The sequence below is a fragment of the Lissotriton vulgaris genome, chromosome 7 (assembly GCF_964263255.1).
Source record: "Lissotriton vulgaris chromosome 7, aLisVul1.2, whole genome shotgun sequence".
NCBI classification, from domain to species: Eukaryota; Metazoa; Chordata; class Amphibia; order Caudata; family Salamandridae; genus Lissotriton; species Lissotriton vulgaris.
The window spans coordinates 747739626-747755434 of NC_141695.1; positions in this window are offsets into that span (position 1 = coordinate 747739626).

Genomic DNA, 15809 nt, shown 5'->3' on the forward strand with positions numbered 1-15809 from the left:
AGAGGGAAAAGGTTGATACAAATTGAAAGAGGTAGAGAGATTATGGTGAAGTGAGATAGAGGACGGGGCATTTTAAGAATTAGATACTCAGGCAGAAGGAGCGGAGTTGTGCGAAAGACATGTCTCCCTTGCCCCAACACACCTGAGACACCGTTGGCTTCACAGCTGATTTTATTTTTGGATGTATATTTTTAGATTTCACGCACATCGTTTTGGCTGGGCAAGGTGTTATAGGAAGGTTCTCATGCCATAAAAATCCAAACCTAGTTACAGTTTCCAAGAAATCAAAATAGCCAGGTTACTGAATTCAGTAGCGAATGTCTTTGGGTTTTGCCAGGCAGGGGTCGCAGATTCACTTTCCCTTCGCAGGGTTTGACGGACAGGCCAGAAATTGTTTTCACAGAGGCTGTTTAGCGTTTGGCACAGGGTTTGCTGACGCTCGTGAAAAGGAAGCCTCTGGCCCCAGCTCCCCTTGGAGGCGCCCAGCAGCAATTTGCCATTGAAAAGTGCCAGCGGGCAACCTCAAGCCTGTGACTGAGAAATTGAGGAGGAAGTGGCTTTGTTTGTCTAACATTTAACACCAGCAAAAATTGGGCTAATCATCAGCTACCACCGAACCTGTCCATTTAAACAAAACAGGCCTCTACATTGGGTGCAGCTTGGTAACATTTACCAGAGCTTGGGATTTTCTTTCTTTTTAATGGCATGAACTTGGAGATTTGTAAACAGTGGGGGAGAAGAGGAAACAACCACTGAAGTTAAGCATAACAGGGTTTATGGATCATGCTCCAGATGCCCATGGAGGGCACCTCAGGCCCGGGCAGCAGTCACCCTTCTCTATCTCCAGTAGGCAGATTGTGGGAGACAGTAACAGATGATGCGTCCAACTTGGATGTCTAATGACCCTATCCTCGCCTCACTCTGCAGCCTTAACAAGGTCTCCAGATTTTACCCTGCATGCACAATATTAGTGTGACGTAAGTCTTTAAGAGTGGGTTTTGGATACTATCAGGCACATGCATCAAGGTAGGCTTTTGCGATTCCTTAATTACGATTAATAAGGAATTGCAAAAGCCTATGCTTGTAGAAATCGCTAAATAAATAGCGATTTCTAAACATTCCTTAACTGCAACTCGCAAATTGCAAGTTGCGATTAAGGAATGTCTTCCCAATCATTCCTAGAGGAATAAATTGGAATTCCATTCGTAATTTGTGAGTACCAAATAGGTACTCTCAAATTGCGAATGCAATTTCAAGGGTGCAAGGGTTCCAAAACGGTACTCTGTTGCACCCCAGATATCTGCATATAAGTACATGTTGCACACACACATGCCCCAAGGGCATGTGTGTGTATAAAATAGAACTTTGAAAATGCACTTTAGTGCATTTTTCAAAGTTTTTGCAAATGTCCATCAATTACAAATTGTTGGTAATTTGCTAAATGTTTTACTTTAATGCATTGCATTTAAGGAATCTCAATTTGTGATTCCTTAAATGCAATTGCAATTTAAGTAATCGCATTTTAGACATTACTTAAATTGCAATTTTTGCATTTGGGATGATGCATCCCCAATGCAAAAATACCGGTCGCAAAGGGGCAGATTCCTGTTTGCCTGTTTGCAACCGTTTTTTCTTTTGATGCATGTGGCCCATAGTCCCTATTGTAGGTTACGTAGACAAATACTGATGAAAAACTATAAAAAGAGAATAGAGCCAGGGATAGAAAAACAGATAGTTATTGAAACTTGAAGAGAGAGACAGAGCAGCAGACTGTGCCCCATATCCTATGTTTATCATTATGAAAGATGTTCTATAGTGTTCTATTATATACCAAATGTAAGTGCACTTCAGACATTCCACTAATACTTAGACTCTATATCGAATATGAAATGTTGGAGCCCAAAAATTTTTTCACACTTAAATTGAACATAGGCAAAGAATAGTGTTTGTTAATCATGCCATAGATCAGCAATATTTTTCCGTACCCGAGGCCCTTTTTTCTGCACCGTGATCAAAGACAATATTCACCTCAGAATAAATAATTGCAAAGTAGCTTAGAAGCTATAGCAATATCAGATTCTGAACAACTTTGGTTGTACGCTTCAAAAAGCAAATATAATATGACACAACATATTGCATGGGGTCTATATGATCTTCTTGTGACATTTCAATGACATAGTATGAAGTGCTAGACCCGGCAACCTTGTTCTGGCTTCCCCAGAAGTTTTGCCTTCAGACCTCCTGTTTTTGCTGGCTTTAGGACCACGGGCACTTTACCACTGTTAGCCAGTGCTTGTGCTCTCTGCTTAAAACATGGAAACATTGGCTTATCCACAACTGGCATATTTAATTTACTTATAAGTCCCTTGTAAAGTGCACTACCTGTGCCAAGGGCCTGTAAATTAAATACTACTGGTGGGCCTGCAGTACTGATTGTGCCACTCACTTAAGTAACCCTTTAAACATGTCTCTGATCTGCCACTGCAGAGCCTGTGAGCAGTTTAAACTGTCATGTAAACCTGGCAAGTTAACCCCCTTTGCCAAGCCCAAACCTTTCTTTTTAATACATATAAGTCACCCCTAACATAAGCCCTGGACAGCCCTAGGGCAGGTTGCAGTGTATTTGAAAAGTAGGACATGTTCTATTATGTGTCCTAATAGTGAAAAACTCTTAAATTAGTTTGTCACTACTGCAAGACCTATCTCTCCCAATAACTTATTGACACTTATAAGTGTAACTACAAGTTGGAAAGAGATGTGACACCCCCCAAATGTGGTGCCTCTGGAATTACTATTTAAAAGTCTAACTTATGGTGAAGTTAGATTTTAAATTGAAATTCTGACAAGGTCCCGTTTTAGAAAGTTGCCATTTTCTTACTTTAACCATTTGGTGCCCTCTACCTGTCTCTGAATATCCGGCTGTGGTGGATGACAGCTGGGCTTTGTGCATTCCCACTAGACAGTCATGAAAATGGATCTTAGGTGTGACTGGTGGGCCATCCACATCCTGATGGGCCAATATGGGCAGTATGGGAGAGAGGAGCTGACACTTACATCTGAATGGGCTGTGTCATGTCCCCACACAAAGGGCTGCATACCCCTCTGTAATGAGTGTGGAGCCACGGCAGGGACTCTGGTCACTTCCAAACCTTTCTTTTTAATATGTTTCAAAGGCCCAACTGGCTATAAGTACTAGACATCAGACACCACTAACTGAGTATACATCTGGACCTGTGGATACCCTGCCAGGAAGAAGGACTGCTGTGCTGCTGAAGGACTGCCACTCTGCTGGACTGCTATTCTGCTGGGCTCCTGCTCTGCTGTGCTGACCTGCTGCTTGAGCCTGGGTGATAGGAACTGAGACTTCACCACTTGAACCCAGAGTGACTCCAAGGGCTTGCCTGCTTGCCTCCTGTTCTGATGTTTCAGGGACATCAAAGTCTTTCACCAACCCTGCTATAGCACCTGGACTCCCTCCATCTGTGAGTCCTGCCCTGTCCTGCCAAGTGGTGCCAATCCAATCTTGTGCCCTTAGAGATGGGTAGAAAGTGCTGCTCCAGTAGAAATCCATGCATCAAAGCCGTTGTGTCCTTTGGAACCGGACCATTTCCATCAATGCCGATGCAACACAGCTGCTGCAAGGACCAAAGGCATCGCATCGCCGACTGCGTGGCGCATCGCCTCCAGTTTTCGATGCATCCTTGACTTGCATAGCTCGTTGATGACACATTGCCTACATCTTGGGGTTCCATGTTGATTCATTTCTTATTTGCATGGATCGGAACAGATGCGTCACCTTAATTCAAAGGGATTGGCGATGATGCATCGCCTCTTCTGCTCCTCGTATCTCGTTCTCCATGTCGACACAACTGTGAACCAAGGTACTGTTTCTGCGGGCCAAGATGGGTCGCTATATCTGACCTGTGCTCCATTGCAGTTGGACTGAACTTTTGGGTTTTTCCTGGTCCAACTTGACCAGATAGCCCAAGTTGTCACTGTATGCTTTAAGCACTATATTTCAAGATATTCTTTTAAAAATCTAAATTCTGGTTACACTTATTGAATTTTTGTCATTTTGGTCTTGTTTTGTTAAAAAAAAAATTAGCTATATTTTTTTATCTAGGTGTGGTATCTGTGTGTGTGGTGTTTTCACTGTTTTACTGTTTGAAGTGTTGCAATACTTTACACGCTGCCTCTTAAGGTAAGACTGCATGCTCTGTGCCTAGCTACCAGGGGGTGAGCACAGGTTCATTTAGAGAGTGTGTTGGACTTGGCCCTTTTTGAAGGGTCATCTCTGAACTTTTTTCCTTCCTCCTAGCCTTTTTTAGCACTGCTGTCCAGTGTAAAGTGTGTGTGCTCTCTCGGATAAACATGGTAAGATTGGTCGACACCTGTTTGACGTATTTAATTTACCTGTCAGTCCCCAGTAATGTGGTATATAATATACCAGCAGCAGTAAATTCAATGCTACTGGTGGGCTTGCAGCACTACTTGCGCCATCCACCAATGTAGCCTTTCAAACCCATCTCAGGTCTCCGCCGTTGCAGGGCCTGTGTGCGCAGTGTTACTGCTGCTGTGAAGTGACACCTAAAGTGTGAGCCATGTCTATGACCCCCCCCTTTTACTGCATATCAGTCACCCCTAAGGTAGGCCCTAGCTAGCCCTATGGGCAGGGTGCATTGTAGGTAAAAGGTAAGACATGTACCTTAAGAGTGTGACATGTCCTGGTAGTGACAAACAGCCATTTTGGTTTCTCACTGCTGTGAGGCTGCACTCTCATAGGAATGTACGAATAATGGCAAGGCTCTTCTGCGCATAATAGAGTAACAGTAATCCCCACTCTTTCTCTTAAGTCCGTATGGTGTGCTCCAAGGAAAAGGGACAGCCACTTTTATCCCCACAATATGGACCAGAGCTCTGATCCTTATATACAGTAAGAAAATAAAGTCCTGAGCACCACTTTGTTAGTAAGAAGAAGTCCAGTCTTTCTTCTGTTGTTGTAGATTTTATTCTTCAATCTTCTTTTTCAACATATGTATCTTTTTAACACTTCATAGCACTTCTTTGCCAACACGTGTTTTGTCAGATTACCGATGCTTCTGCATCTCTGACTTCCTCAGGGCTCTACATAGATACAAGAATATACATATTTCACATTTCCTTAATGTAGCGATCACCTCCACCAATGACTCGCGTGAACAGTTGATGATCATTATTTGACTTCCTGAGTTTTACAAAAAATAGACAGTTCTTAGGTCATTGTCTGGTTAATATTATTTTCACACTGCAGGGAAACACTAATTCTTGATCTAAATTTGCTCATGATATATAAGGTCTATGGATTGCTCCTTATATTATTCATACTGTATTCAGCTCGAAATTGACCTGTACTAGAATAGATCTGCATCCCAAAACTCACCAATGGTCACCCAAAGGTAAAATTCCAATAGAAACAAGCTCACCGGTATCAAAGATCTTTCAATAGTATAGTCTCACGACTTACTCAGTCCTTAATATATTCCTGTATTTTTAATCCTACAAGGATAAAGATATAAATATATGTTCACCTATTAGTATCCTGAAAAGAATTGTACCTGTTGTAGTCTAACAGCATATTAGGGCAAGGTCAAAAGCTGTTCTTAAACAATCTTACCTTTTGATTCTTCAAGTTCCACATCTGGAACTTAGTATTCAACAGAGAAAGTAGTCTGTTGCCTACAAAAATAATGAATATGCACATGCATAAGCGCCACTTTCCTTATCTCAATTAATAAGCCCTATGGTATTTCAAAGATACCTCTTGTGATCTCAGAATTAAAAGCAAAACCAGACTCTTTCGGCTATTCCTGTTATACTTATTATTACGTGCTTTCCTTCACTCGCATTCTGTATCGGGAGGCACGGTATTATACAGAATACACTTATTACGAGTTATTCTTTCTTTCAATGTAAAGATGCAATTGTTATTAAAAACCTGCAGGCTAGTTAGTTTGACACTCTGCTATAATTATCTTTTGCCCTCTATAATCTGATAAATATTCAGATTAGTTACTATTTAGTTGAATACAGGACTCACCCGCAAGAGCTCGTGTTCTCTGCTCATTAACCAAGTCGGCGTTGTGAATCAGCGCCATCTTGGATGCCTTCGTATTTTTATACACGCAATGTAGACCCACATTTCTTTGATTATAGTTAAAAAAACATTCACATTGGGGTCAACTGTCCTCCTACTTTGCGTTTCTGACATTGTTCGTGAATCACAACGATGATGCACAACGCCTCTGGTTTCAGTCGCCGCAGAAGAAAAGAGCAGTAGCTCTGTCACCAAGTCCGTTTCTGGTCCTGTGTCCTGAAGGCACCGCCACACTTCACACTGCATTCTTGGTCTCACCGATGCCTCTGGGCGACTATCACCGAGCCATTACTTGCACTGCATTCTGTGGGCACCACACTCTGCACAGCATTGCTTCACGCTACCTGGACGTCACCAACACCGTTGCTGCCCGACCGGAACATCGACCAGCTCCGTCACCTGCACCATGACCTGCCAGCACTGAATCGAGCACTGCCATACACCTATCGTAAGCCTTGGCCTCACCGATGCCATTCGATGACTCTCACTGAGCCACTGCCTGCACCGCACCCGGAGGGCACAATACGCTGCACCACTTCCACTTCACACAGCAACTGCGACAGTTGCCCCGACCGACTCATACCAAAGGGATTGGCCACAATAAGAAAGGTACTGTCTACGAGTCAACGCTTTAGCTTGCCCGTACCGACACAGTCGGCTGGAATTGTTAGGCTTTGACGTTTTCAGCATCGCAATAGCCCGGAACGGAGCTACCAACTTGGAAGAACTGTGTTTTTTTTATATTTCTGTAATTTGAAAGTTATCTTGCAAAGTCACTATTTTTACAGTATTATAAGTTGGAATTTTGTCGTATTTGTTCTTGTTGCTTTAGATAAAGTTTTGCTTATTTTTCTAAACTGGTGTGGTGTCCATTTGTAGTGTTTACACTGCATTACTGTATGCATGCACACATGCTTTACACACTGCCTCTCAGATAAGCCTGTCTGCTCTTGCCAAGCTACCAAGGGGATGAGCAGGGGTTATTTTAGAAGTGTATCCCCCTTATGTTGACTAGGAAGAAGGGTCCCTACCTTGTCCCTACTTGGACAAAGGTGCAAACCATTGCCAACTAGAGAGACCCCCATTTCTAACACTTCCATGCTCAGTAGATTGGGAAGAACACAGATGTGGGTTAAGCCCTAACAAGAATATGTTCTGATGTGAGTGACACTGAAAATGTTTGCCTTCTTTTCAGGGCCGAACTGGGAACCAAAACCGGTCCTGGTAAAGTGCTCGGCCAGCCCCCCTCCCCACTCGGGGGGAGGTTGGAGGTGCCGCCGAGCGCTTTGCTAGGGCTGGTTTTCGGCCGATTTTGTTGCAGGGTCGATTTTGCAGCTATGCTGCAAAAACGGCCCTGTAACAAAATCGGCTCCCAGGGGCTCAAAACCAGCCCCCACCCTTGCGGCGCACCGGGTGATTGCCCGGTGCCCGCTATGGCCAGTTCGGGCCTGCTTCTTTTAGAGAGAATAAAAAAATCTGAAAGTTTGACACTGTGCTCCACATATTCTCTCAGCTAGATAGTTATTTCAAGGAAGATTTAGCTTGTATAGTAGGTTATATAGGTTGTACAGAATTATAAAATATGTAGTTTTTTCATGTTTTGTATGTTATAACCAGCAGTCCATAAAAAATTGATTCTGCCACGCTTTAGTGATCACAGCTTATACTACATAATTAATTGCGCAGTCTACATACACTAAGAAAAGTCACATATATTTGGTATTTGGTATTGCCAGCCGTTAAGGGAAACATTTCTTTAGGTAGAATTGTGAGGTTTACATGTGTCTTTTTGAGAAATGTACGGAAACATTGAGTACATTTCATTTAAAAATGAAACGATCTCCATGTTAATCAGTCTAGCTTCCGGTTGTAATTCGACAGTGATGTGGAGCTTCCACCAATAAACGCCTGGAAGGTGCCGGAAAAAACATCATATGTTGTATGGATGATTTTGTGGTTATGGGTCAGACTGGCTGAATACTATATTGACGCCCGCCGGACTCCAACTTCACAACCAGGCATTTTCTTCCAACTTCTCCCTTTCGGGTAGTAGTAAACGTAAAAAAAAGATTTTAAAAAAATCAGGTAAACAACTTTAGTCACGATCTGAGTACTGGGAAGCAGCAATCAGTCCAATCCAGCGCTATAGAAAACTTGCAAAAAAATGACATCCCTACAGAGGACCAGTCAGATAGTACAGTTTAGCTGTGCCCGACTTACAAAGAATTCTGGCATGATGATCGAGTCAGGCAGATAGGCCACAGGCGGTATTTCCCAGTTTCTTTTTAGTCTGTTAGGCTGCTAATTTATGGCAATGCCTTCTGCCTTTCAAGCCCTCTTAAATTATACTACAGACATTTGTACTTATACTCCTTCAAGCTCTTAGTTTATCACAGTTCACTTACGACCAGTACAGGGGCCCTCGTTCGGACAGGAGTTTTATAAAGTACACATTTCCTGCTGTTTAAGCTCTGCTCCAGCATCACGCTCCACTTCCATTAGATGGCGACTGGACTATTTCTAAGAAACGGCAATTACCTTCAGCGTTACCACAGAACCGTGATTGCTGCGGGGTCGTGTTTATTTTAAAGGAATCTATTGGAATTAATCTTCCATGCGTCATTTGTAGTGCATGGCATTTCCAACTTTTCTGACAGAGAAATATCAATAAGTATATTTTAAACAACTCAATGCTAAAATGTAATACACGTTTTATCAGTGTTATAATGCAGCTTGACAGTTCAAATGATATTTTACAAAACACGGTTCTGTCTATTTCAAATATATCTTCTCACTATTTTATAGCTATCACTATAACCATTGCAATGGTGCTCATTTTATCGACTGCACGCTTGATGTGAAAATAGGACCTTTGCAGATGTACAAAGTACCTTTGGCCTACTGTCTTCATCTACTGCAGATGTGGACTCCTAATGGGATCCCACCAGAGGGGTATGTGGTTTCATTGAGAAAAAAATCTGTAAAAGCCTGACCTTGATGTGGCTCAAGGAGAGTTGAGAAAGTAGCTTCCGGTATTATACCCATACTGCACTGGTAACAAAAACAGCCACAGGACATAGTGTGCATACATCGTGCGAATCGCCCCAGTGAGATAACAACTTTACCCTTCCCATCATCTGGCACCACAGAGAGACATCAGGCAGATATTTGGTCATCATGGCGTCGACTTTTATTACACCTTAAAGTATTATTCTTTAATGTGTTCATTGTCCACACACTGGATCATTTTCATTCAGGCTTAGGTAGACCAACTACAGATATTGTAGCCCCGAAGAGGTTGGCTCATTCTAGTAACAGATTGTTTTTACATTCCAGACATGGCCTTAGTCATCAGCATATCAAGACAGGCACTCCGGTCATGAATCAATCCCTCTGTGCTTGCTGTGCCAGCAGGTCCCAACTTGCACTGTTTTATCAGCAATAACTTTCCGGTCCTCCATCCAGGAGGCACTTACCACCAGGGCACGGCTTAACGCCTTGCCCCACCAGGGCTCTTGAACACCGGATACCCCCAACGTCTTAGTACACACCAATGCATCTCAGGTAGGGCAGGAGAGTCCAGGACCACCAGCAGGTCAGTCCCCGCTCCCGCCAGTCCGGAGCCCCCATTGAAAGCTCGCCCTGTTCCAGGGTCAGACAGTCCATGCAAAAAAGGAGTCCACTAAATGTTCTTGCCCGGGACACCACCACAGGCCGAGGAGGTCACTGGCGCTCTCGCCCTCCTTCTCCCTCTACCTTGACCACCCGGCCCCACTCCAATGGGCCCTAAAATGGTTTGAGGTTGACCACCCGGCCCCACTCCAATGGGCCCTAAAATAGTTTGTCATAAAAGGTTTGAGCCCTCTGCTATACCGTTTTGCTCTCTCTGGCAAATATAACTCCATATTGGTTATCTGGATCAGATTATGCCTGACCGTGTGGAGTGAGAATCCAACCCCTGTGTTCATGCCCCTCGCTGGGTGGCACTTGAAAATTGTTGGCATAGACCACACTCCATATGAGATCCACAATTTTATTTAACATGCTCCCTGCCCATAGAAGTCAATATTAGCGGAACCGACAGGGTCTCAGCGAGGAGTGCCATTCACTATGCTAAGCAAGTAAAGCTTTTAGCAAACTGGGGACCCCTCAGCCGTATTGCGGAGGGGTCTAGCTATTACAGGCCGATATGGCTGTGGCCTTCGTTACGATCCCTGCGCTGGTTAAAATGGTTGCTAGTGACACCCACCTCAGCATACCCGCCAACGACCATGATACGGACCCTTGGGGTCTATGAAAACACAAGCGTCCACCAACGATAAATGTACCCATGTGCTTGGAGGTCTGAGAAATCCCCTCCTGCTAAACATAAATCCAGGTTGCCTTACCCATACAAACCGGGGAAAAAGTTTGTGACCCAGGAGAGCTTCTCCCCGTGTGCGTTGGCACTCCGAAGTAGTACCAAGTGTACTCGCCGTGCTTGGTGCCGCAGCACGCCGTACCCCTAGTCGAGTTTCAATCCATCTTCTTGCAGTCATGCTGCTGCAATCATATTGCAGTGCACCTCACCGCCATTGACATGAATAGAAAATAAAGAAAAAGATGTTCAGTTCACCCCTGATTGCCATGCAATTCACATTGATATTCCATTCTGCTTGTTTGCCACCCTGAACGATATGCCCCCCCCCCCCATAGCCTGTTACCCACCGACTAAGGCACGATCCATGAAAAAGAGAGGCTACCACACAGTCATAGCAGGGTAATATCCCCATCTTATGGTGCCGCATCCAAGAAGTCTCAGCAGCAACAAGGGGGTGCGGGTCAGAGAGTCACAAGCATAGTTGTGAATTATACATCAGGTCACTCCCCATGTATATTTCTTCACCAAATATGCATTTTAATTCACACGCTGCTTAGCTCAGAGTACCATGCCGATTAAACTGTTTGTCCATTTACAAGGCACTAAAAGTGGCAGGCCCAGCTTATTTGAGATCCAACAGAGAAGCAACACCCGCTGGTGCAGACAAGGAATACTGCCTCAGGTAGTAGCGATCCCCGAGATTTGTCAAGATGTAGCCTGCACTGCCCCTCCCAGGGATAAGACGCTTAAGCACCAATAAATATAACTACTTATGTGTTGCCACCTGCTGGAGGTGTTTATATTTGGTGTTTATCATTTATTGTGAATGGAACACAGCTTACTGTGCCACATACCCTTTCATAATTGCGCCACAGGAAATTGATTTTTAAATCACACCTTCTGCTTTAGGGGAAAAGATTTGGCACCTGGGCCACAACATGTGACTTTCTTGCTACCCGATTAACTAAAAACATAATTCCACCGATTTGCAATTGCCTTACAATGCTGCAAAGGTTCGCAGCTGAGATCGTTGACCCTGATATCACTATCTGTCTGTGAGTCAAGGAGACCGACTGTGTGTTTTTTACCCCGGACAAGAATCTAGATGATACATGTGGGCCACATAAGGCTGCTTCCCAAGCTCAATCCCTTTCACTGGTGACAATGTTGCAGCCTCTGTAGTTGTCAGACCGCGTTTAAAAATTAAAGAACAACTTAGAAATAGCACTTTGAACTTGAACTGTGCCCGCTACCACTACGAATATGTGTGAGGGCATTGAATAGCCACCACTAAGATAATTCCCACAGCGTACACTATGTAACTGGACATGAATTTAGGCCCAAATCGGAAGCAACCAAGTCCTGTTAGGAGCTTAGTGGCACCCTCGAGCGTGGAAGTTCTCCACGGGGCCTACTTGGATCTTAGCCCTTTGTCGCTGCTCTCCTCCCTAACGAGAAAAGTAGCTACAGCCTTATGTCCATATAGGTGAAACCCTTGGTTCCCAAAGGACGTGCAGGAACCCATCCGCCCCCCAACACCCTTATTTCTCAGTGTTATCTAGAGTGAACCCGACGTGACAGGTGCTTCAAGTTGCGCCTCCCGCCCGACTCTACTCTGGAGCACCCTCTTCCCAGTTGGCCACCTCGGCCGTTAGGTCCTACCCTCTCCCCATTGCTAACTTAAAAGGGGCGATGATAAACTTTAGGTCCACTGCACGCCTTTCTTGCCAGTATAGTGCAGACAAAAGTGTGCAGCCCGCTGGGCGGACACCTGTCAATTGGTGAAAAAGTAAATATATTCAGCTTGTGGTGGCATCCCCTATAGCTCAACCTACTTGACTTTGGCCTCCATGAGCTAATTTCGGCCGAGACATTTTATATCGTATAAGGTCTAAATCAAACCGCCAACTCGAGGGTCAAGAAACCAGTGGCAGATGCTTCAAACCCATGCATTTGGTCTGTTCCTTTAGCTCAATTTAATGGGCTGCACCCCGTAGTCCAAAGTAAGGCCAGACTGTCCCGGCAATTAAGGATGATACAGGCCACCCAATTGAAACCCACCTACAACAATACATTTACAACTTGGAGTGTTTGTGTTGAATCTGCAGACAAACAGCAGTGTGATGCACGTGTGCAGTTAGGATAACTTCACACAAGGAGGCTGTTTTGTGATAGTTCTAACTCCTGACTTCATCGGTTTGGATCGCCAATATGTTACCTAAGCCTCTAATCAATGCCATGTCACCTAATGCAGCAGGTGGAACTCCCTGCCTCTCCACTTCCCCTATGGCGAGGACAGAAACACTAGCTCATTATCCTCGGTCCGACGAAGAGCGATGGACCGACCCTGAAGCGTAAGTGTGTGCGATAGGAACACTGGGGCATATTACCAAGCAATAGCGATAATTATTGCTATTGCTTGGTAAGAGACAAACATTTACCGCTGAGCTGCGGCGATTTTTATCGCAGATAAACCTTGGTATTACCAAGGTTTATCGCAAATGCGATAAAAATCGGCCGCAATGCATGAATATCGCTGAAAAGTCAGCGATATTCATGCATTACCGAGCTAATGCTCTTAGCCATGTTATCCACCTCCCATTGGATAACATGGCTAAGAACTGCTCAGGGCAGGTGTTAGCTTTTGGAGATATTCGCGCTTAGCGCGAATATCTCCAAAAGTTGGTAATAGGAGATAGCGATATTAGCGACTGTTTCCAGTCGCTAACATCTTGGCACGCCCACTTTGCATGTCATTAGTGATAAATATCACTGACATGCAAAGTGGGGCCCAAGATGGTCGCTATCTCCTACTAGCTGTCGCTAACTGGTGTTAGCGACAGCTAGGTAATAGGGAGATAATTTTATCTCCGCTTTCTTGGCTTTTAAAGCCAAAAACGCGGAGATAAACCCCCTTGATAATATGCCCCACGGTCTCTTCTGTCATTGAGTTATTGCGCAGTTCTTTTATTCAGCTGCATGCGCAACGGGGTATCCCGCCCATCCAAGGCTAAAATGGATGGGGAAAAGGGTTACATTTACCCTGACAATGCCATAGAGAAATAAATCACTGCCCTTGGAGGACAACAGCTTGTAAATTCTGCTGACCATGGTTTCTCCTACTTCCAAGTCTGTAATGCACCTTTTCTTTGGCACTGAGTCCGACTAGAACAGTGACAATCAAATGCTAAACCCAGCAACAGTACTACCTGTCTACTAAGTGTTGCCAAAATATCATGATTTATCAGCACAACTGTTACCTCTCAACAAGTTCTCTTTTTTTTTAATTTAAAAGTTTTTTATTAAAATATAAAAGAAGTGGAATGTACATTTGGCAATTGTTATATACAGTACAGAATGTGGTACGCTTCGCCTTAATCTTTCCCAAAGAGGAGGGAGAAAGAGGAAAGAGAGAGAAGAAAGAGGGGGGGGCTTAGTTGCGGTTCTTTTGCTGGGTTCTTATCAGCTGTGCATCCAGTAGCTCCCACATGCCCTTTTTCGAGTTGTGTTCCTTTGAGAATTTTCCTGTGATGTTGTCTGCCCCTCTGAGAAAGGTGACCCAGTTCATCCATGTTTTAAAGTTTGCTTTGGTTGTGTTTTTCCAGTTCGTCAGGATTATTTATAGGGCAGCTGTGAGTAGTAGGTCTAGTAGGTCTCTCTCTTCTTTGCTGTTTAGGTTCGCTGTCATATGTTCTGTGGCCAGGCTTACAAAGCTGATTGTTAGGTCTGTGTTGAAAGTCTCGTTCAGAAATCTGTTGACCTGCGTCCAAAACTTCGTGACCTTCGTGCAGTTGAAAATGAGGTGTTCTAGAGTTCCTTCCTCTATCCGGCAGTTCCAGCAGTTGCCAGATTCTGTGATGCCAATTTTGTGGAGCCTTGATGGCGTCCAGTAGACCCTGTGGAGGAGCCAGAATTTTGTCTGGGCTAGTTGTGGGGTTATTTTGTTTGTTGTTGCTGAGCGCCACAGTTTGCATTGTTCGCTGTCTTTTAACTGCCTGCCTAGGAGTTGTTCCCATGTATTTGTTGTTTTCTTGTTCAGTGACGACGTGGAGGGGCTGAGGAACCTGTATATCTTTGCCGTTTGGTGGCCTGCTGAGTTGAGGGTTTGCATGTACTTGATAATGGTGGGTTCTTCCTTGCGTAGGTTCGCTTTGGTTATGGCTGTTTTTATTTTTAGGAAGTTGTAGAGTTCTCGGTTAGGGAGTTCGTGTAGTTGTTGCAGGTTTTGGAAAGTTAGTGGTAGCTGTCTAATTTCTAGCTGGTTTGGAAGGCTTATTCCTTTCTCGATCCGTGTATCATTGTGCATTGTTGTTCCTTGTTAGGTTATCTTTGTGTTGAACCAGATCGACTCCCATGTCGTGCCTTTCAGTTTCTGTGCCATACGCCTGTCTATTTTCAGCAGAGCGTCCCTGGTGTATTTCAGTATCGGGTTTGTTCTTTGGGGGTGTCTGTTTGCTGTTAGAAGCGCTACTGGGTTTAGCCCTCCCAGAGTGTCCTTTTCCACCTCTAACCAAACAGGTTTGTAGGTTTGGGTGTCGTCTAGCCAGGAGATTCCTTGCCGCGCTAGGCAGGCTGTCTGGAAGGTTTTGAAGTTCGCTAGATTGAGTCCTCCAAGGTCTTTCGTTAGTCTCAGTTTCTGTATGTTGATTCCCCGTTTTTTGTTTCTCCATATGAAGCTATTCTTGAGCTTGTCTAGTTTTTTGTGGAAAGCCTCTGTCATCGGGAGTGGCAGGATACTGAGCGTGTAGTTGATAGCTGGCGTTACCATCATCTTTATTGTTTCTATCCTGCCCCACCAGCTTATGTATTTTGGTGACCATAGTTCTAGTCTTTCCTTTATCTTCTTCAGGGTTGAGTCCTCGTTGTGTTGTAGTGTGGATGTGAGGTCTCTCCTAAAAAGCAGACCTAGGTATTTGAGTGGTTTCGTCTGCCATGTCAGTCCTGAGTCACCAAGAACCTCTCTGGTGGTGTGGATGTTCATTGGCTTACACTCTGATTTATCTCTATTGAGTTTGTATCCTGAGGCTTCCGCATATTCTCCTATTGTGTCCATGAGTGCTGTTATTGACGTTGACTGATTGGTGGTCGTGATGAGGATGTCGTCTGCGTATACTGCCAGTTTGACGTTTTTTTCTTTGATTTTGACGCCTGTTATTTCAGTATTGTCTCTTATTCTGGCTAGTAGTGGTTCTAGCGCCAGAAGGAAGAGGCCTGGTGAGAGGGGGCATCCTTGCCTGGTGCCTCTACCCAGTGTGAGCGTTTCCGATGTGCTTCAATTTACCACCACTTTCGCTTTTGGTTCGTTGTATAGGTCCA